The 19,417-nt window shown below is 37.1% G+C and overlaps 1 pseudogene across 1 annotated transcript in view; it reads right to left on the reverse strand.

Annotated features, from left to right (window-relative positions):
- The window catches only part of LOC306881782 (glutamate receptor ionotropic, NMDA 3B-like), a 44,148-nt pseudogene extending 40,519 nt beyond the window's left edge, over positions 1-3,629 (reverse strand). The window contains exon 1 of the transcript in view: positions 3,177-3,629. The product of the transcript in view is annotated as a glutamate receptor ionotropic, NMDA 3B-like (transcript). The remainder of the gene's footprint in view (positions 1-3,176) is intronic.
- Between the last annotated feature and the right edge of the window lie 15,788 nt (positions 3,630-19,417).

Consider the following 19,417-nt stretch of genomic DNA (forward strand, 5'->3'; position numbering starts at 1 on the left):
TAAATCATTTGCTTAATCTACTTGTTCAAAAAAACTGATTCATTCAGGAATGAAACAAGTGACTGGCTAATATGTCCGAAATCACATACTCTCTGAGTAGGTAATTCTTTATAAAATAATTACTTTTCGACTGTTAAAAAAAGCTGGATTTTTTTTATTTTCATCATGTGACCTATCAGCGTCAGCTGCGTCACTTCACTGCCTTTCAAAACTACCCTCCTCTGGCCTTATGGGATAGTGTTTATTGGGTACACACTGAAAAATCTCGCCAGAAAAATAGGTCATCCAAATATTTTTTGCCTACTGTTTTATAGATACTGTGAATTTGGACATACTATGTTCACATACTGTTTTTCACCTGCTATATAATAGGGAGATATGCAATTTCGGATGCAGTCACTGTCTTCATGAGTGAGTCATTGAATCTTTCAGTCAAGTAATTCAGTCATAACACTGATTCATTCAGTAGTAGAGTTGCTTTACACCTGTAACTTAATTTGTTTCATAATTGATTAATTTTATTTTCCTGTTTATTAATATTAAGATGCATTGAAACGTATTGTAATGTAATAAGCACTATATGCACTATATGGTAGCTATAACGGTAGGTTCTGCTGTGGCTTTGTTTGAAACTATTTTCATTTACGGATTGATATACACAAAGTAACTGACAATATTGGGTTTGAAGCATAAGTTATTTAAAACTAGCTTATTTTTTATTGAAAGTGTTGTTCAAAATCAATATAGTGCTGTCTGATTATATGAATATTCATCTGATGACTTGGTTCTTGGCCCTGGTTTAGAGATTCAAAATGTACACTGTTAAGGAACCAGTGCTCTGTGGTTTCAATTTTCCAAAGGTTACTCTTTTCCACAATTACTGCAAGACATTTTGCAATGGCAAAAGGTCATGCTGTGACATAATGAGGGCATCTACAAGATAACGTTAGCTTTTCACAAATTAATGTCTTCATTTAGGTGTACATGAATAAGGTCATTCTCAGTCCACTCTCAATCTTACGAACTGTAGTTTAACTGAAAAATCAACATTTGGATAGTGTCAACAGCCCTCTTGAATTAAGGATTCATTAAGCTTAATAACCTTCCAGTAGTTGTCCAGTGGTGAGCTAACAAAGGGGCATAATTGAGAAAGGCCTTTGGATTAGAATGTGATTTCATTCAATGGGACAAAATGAGTTTTGCATGTGCTAATCTTTCTTTTGTGCTTGGGAATATTTGCTACAGAAGGGAGACAAGTTAATGAGCATTCAAGCGTAGATGAGCAGAAGAATTTTCCTGAACAAAACAGGCCCAGCATATTTGGTCAGCAAACAAAATTACTTAAGACACACTAAGAATATGGTAATCTACCCAGCGTTTGATTGGCTCTGGGGAAAATATAGTCACGGAAATGAAAAAATATTTCATGGGAATCACTCAGATTGCAAATTCAGAGGAGTGCTCTGTAGAAGACACTAGTGGATGGCTATTTCAGAGCCGAAAAGAGACGTTATTCACCAAGGATAGAGAATATTGCTTTTGAAAGGCATTCAGACAGCATAATATCCTGGGGTTGCGTCCTAAAATATATGAGCAACCTTCTCCCCATGCTAGTCAGGGAAATTTATGGCATCAAATATATCTTTTAATTTGTTAAAGTAATTTGGAAAGTTAACGACTCCACAGTGATGGCATGAGCCAAGCCTTGCTCTGTCAGGAAAAAGATGGGCACTAATGATTTCACACTTCCTGAGGGCTGTGTCAAAATGAAGCAATCACAAACATTTTGCTAATAATTTTCATTAATCACATAAATGGCCTTGGTTATGTTTTCGCCTTGGCTAAGAATAACATTGTATATGAAGCAGCTTTTACAAGCAACCAGGCCATAAATGTACAAGACACAAAAGCCTTTTGACTGACACTTTATAAGATGTAGGATAAATCATGCTGTTATTAAGGAGCATCTTAAAAGATGAGTCTCTCTGCTGACCCGCTGTTCACGGCTCTTTATGCAAAATCAGGGGTGCCTTTGTTCCTTTGTGTCCATATGCTGGCAGAGTTTGATGGGAGGAAAATCTTTTGAGGTTTCCCTGCCAGGAGAAACCGCTGCAACTGGCTGCACTGCTGGAGACAGAAACAACTGGTGTGACTGGCATCCGCTCTGTTTGCTGCTTAGAATACTAACGAGAGTCAGGGCGCCTCAACCCTGAGCCCTAAACAGTGTTAGGATTGTTCCACTGGAATACATCAGGACCTCTGTGTTCGGCCCCTGGACAAAAACACCTGAAATACATGCCACATCTCTACCTCTTACAGACTTGAGCCTTTCTTTATGTTCCACTAGATAACAGTGCAATATAGAAGGTTTACAGGATAAAAGAATCTGGCTAATAATTTCACGTCTGGTTTACAATTTCATAAATGACACAACTGGTGTCTATCAGCAGGTCTTGTTCTTTTGCATTTTAAACTGCTTTCCTCAAACACTGCACAAAATGAGACAGTGTAGACCAACATTTGCCACAACTATGACTACATACAGTTTTATGTTTTAGAGTGGTTCAGTGTTGACCTTTGTTTTATGCATTTTTCTATCATTTGTTTCCAATTTAGTTTTCTGTTTATGTTTACCAATTTAAATCAGAATGTTTAAAAGGAAATAGTGGGATAAGAAGGCCTAATAAATAATTTGAAATAATCAGTTTTAAATAAACTAAATACATTTGTATGCATTTAAATGCACAAAACAGTCCATGTTTTAAATTGGTGGTGACAACACCACTATATACTTGACATTCATTTATACAGTTTTGAGATAAGTTGTAGATTTCTAAAAGCTTTATATGTTTAAGACTAATTTGGTAACATTAGCCTATATTAAAGTTTGACACACAGTTGGAAAAAACAAACAAAAAAACGCTGAAACAAAACATTTCCCGGTTGTCATGCGCTAATTTATTACGTTCATTATGCCTCAATAACAAGAATGACAGTTGATGAGAGTATAAACGACGTAACAAATAATAAAAACAACCAGTATAAGCAAATTGTACATCGAGATCGAAAACAAGACCAACTTACACAAGACCGACGCCGGAACAGCTTGGCCATATCTTCCTTAAAATCAAAAGAACGCTTTGTATAAAAGTACAGAAAATGAGTTTGCTGCTCACCTGTATCTTAAGAGGTTCGCCCTGTTCAATGATGCTGATGAAAGGTATTTCCAAAAACGAGGACATGAACTCCGCTTGTACGAGCTCCTCGTGGCTCTGAGGGAACGCAAGCACAGCCGAGACTCCCTGAACAACGATATCCTGACACACGCACCTGAACATGGACTCCGGGTCTCCATTGAGCGGTTCTCGGGACAATACTTCCAAGCTCAGGTTGTACGGTAAGAAGTTGTTCCCACTTTGCCGGAGGTGGACCAGGGCGCGGTTGAGGGCGCCCTGTATCCTGGACTGTTGGCGGGTCGGCAGGAGCGCACCCAAGCGCACTGTGTGCCCAATGCGTGCCAGGATGTGACAGGGCTGGGGATGCAGATGACAAGGGTAAATAAACATCTGGAGCGCGAACTGGAGCCCGACGTGAAGGTATGCCAATAATCTGGAGAGCATTAAATTCATCCTGCTCCTTTCGCAACTGGATTGAGGTTTCGTCACAAGATGGCATCACTCTATCCTTGTCCAGTTGTTCTTGTCCTTAATGGTTTTACGCGCACGCGGATGGAGCCTCGGTTAAAATGCAAGTAGTGCAACCATTCGTCTACTCCAAGTGTTGAAGGCGAGGAGGTGGTGTGCGCGCCGTTTAGGGAGGAGGTGCTGTGCCACTGGAGATCTTCTCAGCATCACCGAGCTCGGAGGGAGGACAGTTGTGACCACGCAGGTTTGCTAGAAGATCAGATTAGGAAGAATTAAGATTTCCCAAATGCCACTTACGAAACATTATTAAATGCCTTCAAATCTTCACTTAAGGAAATAGGCTAGTAAAAGGGGTAGTCAGTCATTTTTGCTTGATAAAAAGTTTTACACATAATTAAATGAACAGCGTTTTTGGCGAGGAATGTCATTAAAATAAGTTTACGACTCCAGTGCACCCCCCCCCCCCCCCCCCCCCCCCCCAAAAAAAAAACAAAACAACTAATGATAAGAAAAAAAAAACGTACGTAAAGCGGGTCCCCCCTCTCGGCCGCTGCCATGTTAGCATCACATGATCAGTTGTGTCATGCAGTTGAGCAAGTTACTGGTATAGTTGTAATAATAATAAGGATAATAATAATAATAATACATTTACTTTATATTTTGCCTTCATCCTTGCTTTTCACAGTGAATCAAGTTGGTCACAGCCACATCCAATGTCATCCATATACAAAAATAAAGGTGCTTCACGATGCCATAGAAGAACCTTTTTTGTCTAAATGGTTCCATAAAGAACTTTTAACATATGAAGAACCTTTCTGTTTCACAAAAGGTTCTTTGTGGTGAAATAAGGTTCTTCAGAGTATAAAAAGGTAAGAAAGAGATGGTTCTTTAAAGAAACTTTGACTGAATGTTTCTTTGTGGAACCAAAAATGGTTCTTCTATGGCATCTCTGTGAAGAACCTTTTAAGCACCTTTATTTTTAAGAGTGTACCAATACAAACTATCAACAATATTCAAAAATATTAAGATTAAATCCAAGAATGTCCAATATATTGATATTAAAACAACAAATTCCTGTTAGAAAAGTAATTTCCTGCCTCCAGACTGCATTCAGATGTCAATATAAAGTCAAAATCTACTTCTATCGGGACAAATGTGAGCCAGCTAAATGCAAAGATAAAGCAAAAACTCCCTGAGTGCAGCTTTAAATTGAGATGGGTGCAAAATCCTCTACGCTCCAGTGGCTGCCAAGCCAAATATATTATTTATTTAGACACACACAAACATGTTGGTTTTTGTGGTTTATGGGGACTCTCCATAGGCGTAATGGTTTTTATACTGAACAAACTGTGTGTGCTATTGCCCTACACCAACCCTACACCTAAACTTAGCCCTCACAGGAGACTTTGTGCATTTTTAGATTTTCAAAAAAACACCATTTAGTATGTTTTTTAAGCCTTTTGAATTACGGGGACATAGGCAGTGTCCTCATAAACCACCTTCATATTGTAATACCTCTGTCATACCCATGTCATTATACAAATTTGTGTCCTCATAAACCACATAAACATGCACACACACACACACACACATATATATATATATATATATATTTTTTACAGTTAATGATTTCAGTGAAGGCTTAAAAAGAGATGAAGAGGTGACTGAGGCAGTAATTGCCTCCTGAATTCAGACGGTTTGGCATAGTTCAAGGACAATACCCTATTCATAAATTTTTTAAATAATAATTCCATGCAAACACGGATGCTCTGTTCAGTAGAATTAATTTACAGTGGCCTTTGTTTGCTATAGAACACTAATCCAAATATATTAACTTGTCACTCAGTTTGAGAGCAAAACTGAAACACAATGTAATAGATTTTTCTGTTCATCAAAACAAGAGTTACAATACAGTCCTTTGATTTAGACAGACCATTAGTTTATTTCAATTAATTTTACATTTTAACATCCCAAGACCCCCTTAACAGAGCATTTAAATTTGGTACTGTAGGCACCGTAGGCATTTTTTCACCAATGGGTGGTTCATATGTTGCAATAAGCTCATTAAAATATATTTTTCTCCTTTAGTAATTAAACAGAAAACGTATATCTGCCATAAACTTCTCATTACACAATGCTTCCATAACAGGATTGGAGTCTAAAGAAAATGATGCACATATGCATTCAGCTGAGGAAGGAATGAACATGTGCCCTTTCCACCTTTGAAAGAACACTAGAAATATGAACTTATCACTACAAATCTGATCCTACAGCATTTCAGTCCATTTTTTTTCTTTAATACAACTAGTTAATTTCCTGTCTGACAAGAAACATATTAGTACCGCAATGCATGAAACACTTTTTAAGCAATTACTTGTGCATTTTGAAAAGCTTTGCACCCTCAAATCCATTTGCTAGTAATAATAGCTTGGATGTCAAAGACTAATTGAGGATTATAGACCACTGACTGAGTAAAAAGCATATGAACCATTTCGAAATTCGGGCAGCATGTCCTTTGTGCAGCAATACTTTAGACAGTTTTTTTTACTGTATGTGCTACAGACATCTCATAAAAATGACAGCTTACTCTATTTGGCTCATACTGCAGCATGCAATCTATTTCAGAAACAAATCTATCAGTTAATCTCTTTTCCTGTTCTGAACCACACCTCAGTCCTTTTGCCTGAACAACGTCACCAAAAACCATTTGCGTTTTTGCTTAATGGTCATGTACTATGAAGCCTGTCTGATGTCTGACACTAACATGTAACCAGTGATGCTTGCTTGATTGTTTTTTCAGCTCCACCGCATACAAACCCACATTTCAGGATATTTCAGAGATGCAGGTGATTTTGAGGGTAAATCAAAATTTCACAAGACCTACGCAACTGTCCTGTCCTGACACATGGATCGCTCCACTTGGTTTTCAGCAGAGGTATGCGATTGTCTTTTACTCACCTTCAAGCTGACTCAAGCGGTGAGAATAAATATTCATATACGTCCTTCCAGACGGCTCGTATCACTGGACCCTCCCAGTAGTCAATTGAATTCAGCTTGAATTAATATATAAATTAATGGATTACACGTTAATCAGAAAACCAATTAAAACAAACGTTTATCTTGGAGGGATTGCACCCACCTTATTTAACACATGTGAGCGCCCATATAGATAATCCTCCTGAGTCTCTTCCTATGACTTCACTGTTGTTGTGACATATGCATACATTAGACATTCTTGCGTTTACGATGCAACAGTTGAGTCAATGAGTTCTGAAATTGAATTTTGAGAGGTACATCAGAAAAAGCCTCTGAGCAGAAGCTCTGCAATTACAGCATGGATTAATGCAGCATCCGTGCGGTTTCTGTCTAACCGCATGTTGCAGCACTCCATAATCTGCCATAATGCTTTATAGAAGGACGCGTACAGGAGAGCAATGCTTTTAAATATCATTGTGCGATATCTACATTCTCAGCACATCCTGCGTGACTAATTTCAGCACAATCTTTTGTGTCCACCAGACAGTTCAGCCACACACTGGATGCCGTGAACCATCAGGACATGCTGCTATGAGGAAAGGAGCTAAAATGGATAATTCTATTAAAATCTGAAGTGCTATATACTCATATATTATAAAAGAATTTGCTAGAGGCAAAGCAGTTGATTTTCCTTACTGGGCTAAAAAGATTATATTCTTGCTTGGCACAGTCTTTCAATTCAAACCAATGACTTTGTGAAAACGGGAACATCATAAACCGTCTCCCTCCCCTGACTTGTGTTTGAGATGAAGAGTAATTTGGACTTCAAATTAGGGTCGGCATGCATAAATAGTGAGCACAGCAGGAGGGTATCTATATAAAACCTCATTTCATTTGGTCAAACACTCCATAACCCCTCTCTGTTTTATCAGACTGAGCAAACATGGTTCTGATAAAAACTAATGAGTTTCATGCGGTTAATTAACTTAACATCATATTATTAAGGTGTAAAGTACTGTGACTGCACATTGGCTAGTCCCTAAGAAGTTGAAAGAGTTTGTGAAAACTCAACATACCATTTATTAGTGCACTTTTTGGAACAGAGAAGCACTGCAGATCTAACTTTGGTTTAAAATGGAAAATGTCTTGTCCCCGGCTGACACCCGAGTTGTGTTCTGTGCGTTAAAGTTTAATGAAGGCCATGGTTCTGTATTTCAAGGAATATTTCCCTACATGCACTATGTAAATACATACATCTCACCCTGCTGCTGGGTAGGCTAGTATTGCTGAGCTGGATTCATTTTTATTATGGTTCAGACATACTTATCAGATCCACAGCGATGAACCCTCACTGCTTGTGTGTATATATATATATGTGTTTTTAGGCTCTGTGCATGTCACAGTTTATAGCCACCATAATTTGAAATAACCTGCTCGCTTCCCCTCTTTTTCCCTGTAAGGGTGCAGGGAGCTGGAGGAAAGGCTAAATTGATTTAATTAGATGTACTGAAAACCTGGTTTACCCTATCAGTGATAAGTGAATTATCACAGGGATACTATTTCGTCATGTGAACAGGTGCTGTCAAGTGTCTTCATTTGCTGATTGTGTTTGTGTTGCAAGGAATTTCAATCCTAGTCTTGGTTTGGCAGGTCATTGCTGTTTGTGGTCTAAAGTTTATGATTATACTATACTTTTTTTAATTATGAGGAAGTTATATATATAATGGAGTCATTAACTTTGCTCCAAAACCCAGTTAGTTGTTGCTTCTAAAGGAGAAGCCAAATTGTAAAGAACCTCCATAAGTGACTGATTTGAAACATGCAGCAACTTCACATGCTTAGCAAATATCGCACCAGAAAAAATACATGAAATACAAAATACATACTGTCAGCATAAAAATACATAGCACACACAAATTGTAGATTTTAATTACATGACTTACACTACCGTTCAAAAGATTGGTAAGATTCTTATTTTATTCAGCAAGGATGCATCAAATTGGTCAAAAGTAACAGTAAAGACAGTTCTATTTTAAATAAATACTCTTTCAAACGTTCTATTCATTAAAGAATAAAAAAAAAATGTAGCACAGTTTCCACAAAAAAATATTAAGCTGCACAACTGTTTTTTTAACACTGATAACCATAGTTTTTTTGAGTCCTAAATGGGGTTTCTGAGGGATCACGTGAAACTGAAAACTGGAATAATAGCTGCTGAAAATTTGCAAAAATATTTCACAATATTACTTTTTTACTGTATTTTTGATCAAATTAATTCAGCCTTGGTGAGACTTCTAAATTAAACTCTTTAATTTAAACTCTCTGACCCCAAACCTTTGAACAGTATGTACTTTTCTATACACAAGTCTTCTGAAGCAATAAAGCATTGTTTAAGAAACAGACCAAAATTCTGTAACTTGTGTTTGAGTAAAGTAGCAATCCTTGATTCATGAACTAATCATTAGCTCGAACTGAATCGTTTCAATGATTCATAAAACTAGTCTGAATTCTGATTCATTCACAAATTGGACTGCTTCGGTTCTTGACTCACTGACTTAGTTCTCCTGTTTCAGTGGCTAACAGCTCACCTGATGTGAACGAATTTTCAGTTTTCAGCACCCATACTTGCAAGAAGAGCTTTACATACCATTCGAGCCACAGAGACAAATTTATGATTTTTTAATGATGCTTTTGCCCATTCTTCATTACAGTTTTATTCTGCTTTTGCTCATTCTTCGTAACTGCATGGAAAAGAACAACCAATACATTATTCAAAATGTATCATATATTGCATCAACTAAGAAAGCAATGACCGAATCTTCATTTTTGTGGTGAACTATCCCTTTAAAACCATGTTCTCATTGATGCATATCTGAGAGGCTGCCCTTTAGATTCAGAGGTAATTGAGGTCGTTGGTAGTGTGCGTGAAAACAGAAGCTCTGCTGCACATGAATCTTGGAATTTTTCTGAACCTTCTCAGGCTTATCATTCTCGTTCCCTCTAATAGGGCATTCCTCAGTGATCTCATCAAACTGAGAAGCAGAGCATATGTAGCTTTTGAGATGATTAGCCTGCCAAGCATTTCATTAACCCGACCTAAGTGATTAAAAGGGGCAGATCCATTGATCCCCTTTGGTTCATGCATTATTACGAGACCGTCTTCATGCAGCAACTCAGATTCCACTGCCCTTCGTATGACGATTTGCAGTCAGTGACCTTTGCAGATTTGGAGGTGTTGAGAATGGCCAGAGCGTTCATGCAGCACACTGGCACGAGACGAGAGACGCCAGAGTGTAGTCATGCCTGCTGCTCTGCTTTCCCGACCTTTCCTACCCCCATCTAACATCCTTGGCTCTTGTAAGATCACAGAGAGGTGAGGTGCTTCCTTCTAATAAATCGCAGAGAGGTAAAAAGGAATCTGCCCCGTGCTGCATTATGCAGCCTTATGCAAGTATAAACCAAAAGCAGAACAATAATATGCTTTGACAGAGCTTGACATAAGCCTTTTTCATAGAGAACCGAAAAGCTAATGAGTGGTATAAGAGCACTGAAAGAGCCCGTGATAATGGATGCTGTCTGCTTTAATGCTTTTCAGGTGCGTTTGGCGTCTAGCTTTCACAGAGAGGCTGGAGTCTTGCAGGCAATATAAAGAAAACCAGAGCGCTATAGATTTTATGACAAGCATCAGTCTTCCTGAATAATAGTGGAACCGGAAAGCTTCAAGACTTTGGAGATATTTTCAAATGTTTACCTTATATATGCTTTTTCACTGAGGCTAAGAACATCCTGAATCCCAGAGGAGCGTGTTGATTGTTTCTTTCCATACATGTCTGCTTTATACATATATAGTGAGCTGTGAAGAAAAAAAACTCAACAAACTGCGTACACTCTATCAATATATTTATATAACTAAAGATAAATAATTTATTATCATTTTTAAATGTGTAAGTGTCAGGGTTATTATAGTAAACTAAAACCTTTTTTGTTTCTTGAAATAAAATAACCTTAATCTGAAATAAAGTGAAATATTTTTTTTTATCTTTTTTTTTCATCAAGGCAATATAAAACTGAAATAAAAATGATTAAAACTATATAGACAATTTGTTAAAAATATTAAATGACTAAATCTTTAATAAAAAATAAATGTTCATTTAAATATGAATAAAATATAAAATAGCATTTCAATTATAAAATAACACTGCAAATTTAAAATCTAATAGAAACTCATCTGAAATATGCCTGTTTATAATTTCTATTATTGTGTATATTACATCTATTCAAATGGATACTTATGTTTTAACCAATAATAATAATAACTTTATTATTATTATTATTATAAGGAATTATGAGGAATATATATTAAAATGTAAACTATTCCATTTGAAATGATATGATTATGGTTTAAAATTTTGTGAAACTGAATGGACTTTATTTCCACATTATTTCTTTAACAAAATATGAATCAAGCAATGCTATCTCATCCTTTTAGGTCAGCAAATTTAATAAACTTGGACTGCTACAGCTGATTACATTTCTTATTAATGATGATCAAGCGCCGGATACATCACGAGGCTGGTATATCTGCCTCCGTGGCGTTCCATCTTGATTTTTTTTTCCCCACTAATGCTTTCTGAAATCAAATTAGGAACAACCTGATTAATCTCACCCATTATTTCTGTTTCATAATTTCATGCACTTGGAGTTGTCCCAAGAACCCACGCTGCTTCATGATTGAAAGTACAAAAAATATAAAAATAGTTTTGGTAAAGTATTTCAGGAGCCTGAAGAATGAAACAAGTAAAATGTGGTCACAGAGCCAAGCTGAATGAATGAATGAATGAATGAATGAACACTTTATTTCAACCTGAACCACTGCCAAAAAATGTTCCAAATGAACAGATTCACCAAATTACCAAAATAATTTTAATAATGGATTCTGTTCCAAAAAAGAAATCAATCATTTTGCAGCATCCACTTTTTATGACAGCACTAGACTAGAAGTAGGGCTCATAAAGATTGTGTTTGATCTGCGTTGAGTCGTTTTTTAACACATAAACATCTTAAGAGCCTATCACTCCTCTTTCTGCAGAGACCAGAGCAAGAACTCTGCAGACAGCATTTGGCTGTTTTTCTATCGCCCCTCTACTCCGCAAAGCCTAAGTTCAAGTAGCACATTAAACAAGTCCTTCAAATTTTCACGAGTCAAAAGTTTCGGCAGATTTCGCTGCCCCAAGATGTTCCATTTGTCCCTTAAATCCTTAAATATCATCACTCACTGTACTGGATCACTAAACCATCTGAACTGTCTACTCATCCAAACAAAAGAAAATTCAAATGACTTGAATCAGGCCGGTGAATCACTTCAGAGAGAGCAGTCATGGCCAAGTCTGACATCATAGGCAAGCTTAACTGATGGCATGGAATCAGACACATCATGAACTTGGCAAAAAATTATCTGGCCTCTGTGACCTTGCAGGGTAAAGTCATCCTGACCTTTCAGAAGCAAGATCAACGGAACAGAAATGTGTTAGAAAGATGGAGTCTGCTCTAACATCTTATATTAAAGGAACAGCTCACAGATAAATCATTTTGTCATCATGTTTTCACACTCATTGTTCCAAACCTTGACTTTTTTTCAATTACAGTAAATGGGTACTGGGGCTTTCAAAATTCTTAAAGGGGACCTATTATGCCCCTTTTTACAAGATGTAAAATAAGTCTCTGATGTCCCCAGGGCGTATATGTGTTTAGCTCAAAATACCCCACAGAAAATGTTTTATAGCTTGTTAAAATTGCCACTTTTAGGGTGTGAGCCAAAACGCGCTGTTTTGAGTGTGTTGCTTTAAAAGCGAGTGAGCTGTTGCTCCCGGAGATGAGGGCGGAGCTTCACGAGCTCAAGCTCTGGCATTAGCAGTGCTAGCCTTTGCAAATAAACATTCCACTATTAATACAAGCCTGTTATCTTTACAGAAAACTACTCGGTTTCAAAGTCAGTCATCTGATTATACTGTGCATAATAAATTCACGCTTATGAATTACACAGACGGGGAGCACTGCAGGATAAAAATAACAACATAGATGGTCTCATGCTATCAAAAACTTTATAAGTCCCACTTATGATTATGAGCTCGACAACTTCAAGCGATTGACTCACATTGCTTTCATATGCAACTTTTAACTACCACATTCCTATTCACGATCATTCTGATAGCACTTGAAGACAGCATCAGTGAAAACACACAGAGACAATCATAGCTTTAGCAATTAGCCTTACAGAGGGCCAAGAAGCTCTTTCAGAAAAGCAATTTGGAAAACAAACGCGTGATACTTACTTTGTCTGGAGTTGACGTTCACGCACGAAGTGTTGGTATTGATTCCTAAACATTTAAGGGATGTTACAGATTTTTTTCTGGGATATTTCCTTCGAAAATTTAATTTAACCACAGTGTCCTCTGCTCAGATGGGGGGAGTTTATGGTGACGTGAACAGAGGGAGAATCTGAAACAGCTTTTGGAGAGACTGTTCATGATTTATTGATTTTATAAAAAAAAAGGAATTGGTAGATTTTTACCATTATAGGCTGGATGTTTACACACACTGCAGCCACACAACTGTGTTCAAACACATTATAAAAGTGATTTTTGCATAATAGGTCCCCTTTAAGGATGCGAAAACACCATTCATCGTGCAGTAATTGCATGGAAGGAGCAACCAGAAAGTTTTTCAAAATACTTTAATCTCCTTAAGGTCTTTGCACACAGTCCGAAATTCTCATCCGAAATGTTCGCACATTAAAAAATAAATACGACCTCGTGTTTTGTTTACTAACTGCCTTCGAAACTTTCCTCCATCATAAAAATTTCGGACCAGGTTCGATTTTCTGCGTTTTCGCATCTGTAGCAAGCATTTTGATAGGAAAGGATGATGGATACGAAAAAATGCATACGAAAATTTCAGACTCAGTGTGCAAGGACCTTTACACCAAAGAAAGTAAATTATTTTCATATTGTCAAAAATACACTACTCTTCACAAATCTGGGTTCGGGAAGACTTTTAAAAAAATATTTTTTGAAGTCTATATGCTCACGAAGGCTACATTTATTTGATCAAAAATACAATAAAAATAGTGTTGTGAAATATAATTACAATGTAAACTAACTGTTTTCTATTTAAAGATATTTTAAAATGTAATTAATTCCTGTGATGGCAAAGCTGAATTCAATGTCACATGATCCTTCAGAAATCATTCAAATACGCTGATTTGGGTCAGCACGATAGCCCAGTGAACAGTGTGCCAACAAGCTGTTGCGTTGTGGGTGTCTCAAGTTTGAATCCCGGCTCAAGGGCCTTTCCTGATCCCACCCCACTCTCTGTCTCCCACTTCTCTTCCTGTATACACTACACTATCCTATCTTAATAAAAGCCAAAAATAAATCTTGTTGAATGCTGATTTGGTGCTCAAGAAACATTTCTTATTGTAATCAATGTTGAAAACAGTTGTGTTGTTTAATATTTTTGTCATAAATTATTTTTGTGATTTTTTTTTTTAGAAATTAGAAATAAAGATCGAGTTATCTGTAACATTTTCAATTTATTTACTGTACTTTTGATCAATTTACTACATTTCTGCTTAATAAAAGTACCAATTTATCTAAAAAAAATAAAAAAAATTTAGCAGTAGAGCATATTAAACACATTTACCCAAAATACATTTTAAGATTGGAAATGAAAATAGAAGATTTAAATTGGAAAATATTTCATTTTTCATGACAAAAATAAAAATATTCTAGTCTTTTATTTATTTAGCAGTACAGGAATGATGGCGATGTTAATTTTTAAGTGAAGTATTTCTGTAATGAAAGATTGTACTGTAGAGGCATTGTACTGCAAGTCACGAAAGAAAGACAGTGAAGGAAATTTCATGGAACAGGATTTATGTGCAGTATGCTAGCCAAACAAGTGCACAGGTTACAAGCATGCACACACTTCCTAAGATAAGCACCTTAAAGTATACGAATATATTTTCAATGTTCCCTTTGATGTCACTGTATCTTTGGGGTAAATGTTGTTTGCATACATCAGCAGGGTTGTTTCAGTAGGGATTCTTAACATGCAGCAGCTTTTTTCCAATCCTTTGGTGATTAGGCTGTTGATATCGGCTGCTTAATGACTTCCTGCGTTTGTGTGGGACCTGAGAGGTGTAGATTTAAGCTTCTGACAGTGGTGAGGGATGGAAGAAGAGATGGAGAAGAGCAATTCCTCAGCGGAGTGCTGCGTCAGGGGATTGCACTGCCAAGGACGGTCAAATGCACACTAACAATACGAAGTCCTTGATTTATAATGTCAAACTTACAATGTAAATCGAGAGGTTTGGTAACCTTTTTAATGGGTTTGGCTCATTAATGTCTTTACAAAGAAGATTCACTTTATAGAAAATGAATCTCAGGAGATAAATAGAAATACTTTATGGCCCCAGAGGAGAAATTCAATGAAACTTTTTCTAGAGCGATAAACCACTAAAATGCACATAAGCAATCGATGCACAAAGCAATCTTCTTACTCCTAAAAATTAGGAACCCAAAGTCCTGAACAATATAAATATGTTACTATCCTAGGTGTATATAGAGAGAGAGAGAGAGAGAGAGAGTCATGGCCAAAAACAGTGTCACCCTTGGTAAATATGATCAAAGAAGGCTGTGAAAATAAATCAGCATTGTTCTATTGATCTTTTTTTTTTTTTTTTTTACAAAAATCTAACCTTTCATTGCATAATAAGAATTTAAAATGGGGGGAAATATTATGAAATAAATATTTTTCTCAAATACACAGACACAATTATTGGCACCCCAAGAAATTCTTATGAGTAAAATATCTCTGAAGAATATTCCCATTCATATTCACAATTATGAGCGCTCCAGGGTGATTATGTACATGAAATTATCCAGCCATGGCTTCCTGTTTCACAAAAATATAAATAGGAAGGAAAACAAAGCCCAAATTCCCTTAATCATCCATCAAAACCAAAGAATATATTTCTGATGTGCAGAAAAAGATAATTGAGCTTCACAAATTAGTGAAGTGGCTTTAAGAAAAGAGCTAGAGCAGGGAAAATTCCCATTTCCACCATCAGGGCAATAATTAAGAATTTTCAATCAACATAAAATGTTACGAAACTGCCTGGAAGAGGACGTGTGTCTGTATCGTCCTAATGCACGGTGAGAAGGAGAGTTTGAATGGCTAAAGACTCTCCAAGGAACACAGCTGGAGAATTGCAGAAAATAGTTGAGTCTCGGGGTGAGAAAACCTTGAAAAAAAATTGTCAAACAGCACCTACATCACCACATGTTGTTTAGGAGGGTTTCAAGGAGAATTCTCCTCCCTCATCCAAAGACAAACTTGAGCATATTCAGTTATCAGACAACTTCAAGTGGGACTGGCTTCTATGGTGAGATGAAACTAAAAAATGAACTTTTTAGCAGCAAACACTCAAGATGGGTTTGGTGAACAACACAGGGATAAAAAAGTACCCCATGTGTACAATGAAATATACGGCCTATATTTCTGCTGGAGGTCCTGGACATCGTGTTTAGACACATGGCATCATGGATTCTATCAAATACCAACAGATAAAAAATCAATAAGTGACTGACTCTGTTAGAAATCTTATAATGTTTGGATCTTCAAACCGTACAATAATCCAAACACAAACCTCAAAAACAACACAAACATGGGTCACTGAGCACAAAACCAAGCTTCTGCTATGGCCGTTCCAGTCCTCTGACCTGAACCCTGTAGAAAATGAGTGGGGTGAACCGAAGAGAAGAAGCACCAACATGGAGCTGGGAATCTTAAGGGTCTGGAGAGATTCTGGATGAAGGGATGGTCTCTGATCTCTTGTCAGGTGTTCTCTAACCTCATCAGGCATTATTGGAGAAAATTTAGAGCTGTTAAACTGGCAAATGGAGGTTTTAAAAAGTATTGAATAAAAAGGTGCCGTTAATTGTGGCCAATGTGTACTAGAGAAAAACATTTATTTCATAATGATATTTCCCCCCATTTTAAATTCTTATTATCCAATGAAAGGTTAGATTTTTGTGAATTTTTAAAATAAAAGATCAAAAGGATTAACAATGCAGATTCATTTTCACAGCCTTCTTTGATCATATTTACCAAGGGTGCCGATATTTTTGGCCATGACTGTATATATACAGTTGGGCAAAAAAGTATTTAGTCAGCGACCAATTGTGCAAGTTCTCCCACTTAAAAAGATGAGAGAGGCCTGTAATTCTCATCATAGGTACACTTCAACTATGAGAGAAGGAATGGGGGGAAAGAATCCAGGAAATCACATTGTAGGATTTTTAATGAATTAATTGGTAAATTCCTCGGTAAAATAAGTATTTTGTCACCTACAAACAAGCAAGATTTCTGGCTCTCACAGACCTGCAACTTCTTCCTTGAGGCTCCTCTGTCCTCCACTTGTTACCTGTATTAATGGCACCTGTTTGAACTCGTTATCAGTATAAAAGACACCTGTCCACAACCTCAAACAGTCACACTCCAAACTCCACTATGGCCAAGACCAAAGAGCTGTCGAAGGACACCAGAAACAAAATTGTAGACCTGCACCAGGCTGGGAAGACTGAATCTGCAATAGGCAAGTGAAGAAATCAACTGTGGGAGCAATTATTAGAAAATGGAAGACATACAAGACCACTGATAATCTCCCTCGATCTGGGGCTCCACGCAAGATCTCACCCCGTGGGGTCAAAATGATCACAAGAACAGTGAGCAAAAATCCCAGAACCACACGGGGGGACCTATACCCCTTTTCCACCTAAGCAGTTCCAGTGCTGGTTCGGAGCCAGAGCCTAGTTTCGAACCGGTTCTTTGTTTTTCGACATCCAAAGAACCAGCTCCGAACCAGTAAAAGCGGTTCGTAAGTAGCACCAAAACATTGCTGGGCTAGAAGGAAGAACCGCTTGCGTCAGGAGCTGGGGGCGGGGTTACCGTGACCAACAAGACACTACAGAAACTTGGACCGCCATATTTGAAATAGCAGCTAAACGCTAACACGTTTGATTCGCCGTGTTTGGATGCAGATGTATGTTCGCAAAGCCATGAACATCAAATAGCACCGCAACGTCCGCCATTGCTGATAGTTTGTTTAGGCTTGTCCGGGATAGATCGGCGCTGCGCGGACCGTTCGGTGCGAGGCATATCGGGGTGCTGCGGGAGCGACTGGAAAGCAGACGGTTCTTTATGCTTTTGGATCGCTCTCACCGTGCTTTAGTGTGTTGTGTGCCGATCGATCGATCTGCGTGGCGCTGATGTACATCGAACAAGCCTGTTGTGCTGCGCTAGTGAACCGAAACATGAAACGTATTCAGTGATGTAAGATCTGGCTCTGTATTGGCTCTCTAGCATGTGGAAAAGCAACCGGTTCTTAAAGGGTTCGCCAGTCGAACTAACTAAGAACCAGCTATAGCACTGGCTCTGAACTAGCACCTGGAACTGCTTAGGTGGAAAAGGGCCTAGCCAGTCTCAACCCCATAGAAAATCTTTGGAGGGAGTTGAAAGTCTGTGTTGCCCAGTGACAGCCCCAAAACATCACTGCTCTAGAGGAGATATGCATGGCGGAATGGACCAAAATACCAGCAACAGTGTGTAAAAACCTTGTGAAGACTTACAGAAAACGTTTGACCTCTGTGTCATTGCCAACAAAGGGTATATAACAAAGTATTGAGATGAACTTTTGTTATTGACCAAATACTTATTTTCCACCATAATTTGCAAATAAATTCTTTAAAAATCAGACAATGTGATTTCCTGGACACCCCCCCCATTCTTTCTCTCATAGTTGAAGTGTACCTATGATGAAAATTACAGGCCTCTCTCATCTTTTTAAGTGGGAGAACTTGCACAATTGGTGGCTGACTAAATACTTTTTTGCCCAACTGTATATATATATATATATGGAATGCATAGAAAGAGCAACCAGCAGATTCTTCAAAATGCTTTGATTTCCGTTTATGATGCATATATTTTGTCATTTTTCAAAAATTTGTGGTCGGTAAGATTGTCATGAATATTTTTTTAAGAAATCTCTCATGCTCATCAAGACTGCATTTATTTGAGTTAAAAAGCAATGAGAAATTTTATTACAATTTTAGATAACTATTTTGAATTTTAATATATTTAAAAATGTAATTTATTCCTCTGATGACAGTTTTTAATGTCAAATAATCCTTCATAAATCATTCTAATATGTTGATTTGCTCAAGAAACAATTCTAATTATTGTCAATGATGACTAAAGTATTTTTGTGGATATGAGTATTTTTTTCCAGCATGCTTTGATGGTAGAAATTTTAAGAGAACAGCATTTATTTAATATCTTTTGTAACATAAACTGTCATTTTTGAGCAATTTGATGCATCCTTTCTAAATTTCAATAATGTATATACACAGTATTTTTTAATGCTTTAATCCTTTTAAAAAATAATTTTAATAGTTTTGTTCCTGTAGCATTCTGAGTGGTCTCAAACTGTAAAACTGACACAGAAAACAAATATTTCAAATTATTTTATATTTTCAGAAAGTGTGCATTTACCCAAGTTGGAATATTATGTTTTTAACAGTGTAAAGTTGTCTCAATACATTCCTAATGAACTCTCTATGCAGTAGACGATAGAATATGCCATTTCAATGTGCATTCTGAATTGTTTTTCATTTTAAGAACATATTGTGTGCTTTTGTGTACTTATTACAATACACACTTGCATTACAAGTGAAACA

Source organism: Barbus barbus (assembly GCF_936440315.1).
Source record: "Barbus barbus genome assembly, chromosome: 15".
NCBI classification, from domain to species: domain Eukaryota; kingdom Metazoa; phylum Chordata; class Actinopteri; order Cypriniformes; family Cyprinidae; genus Barbus; species Barbus barbus.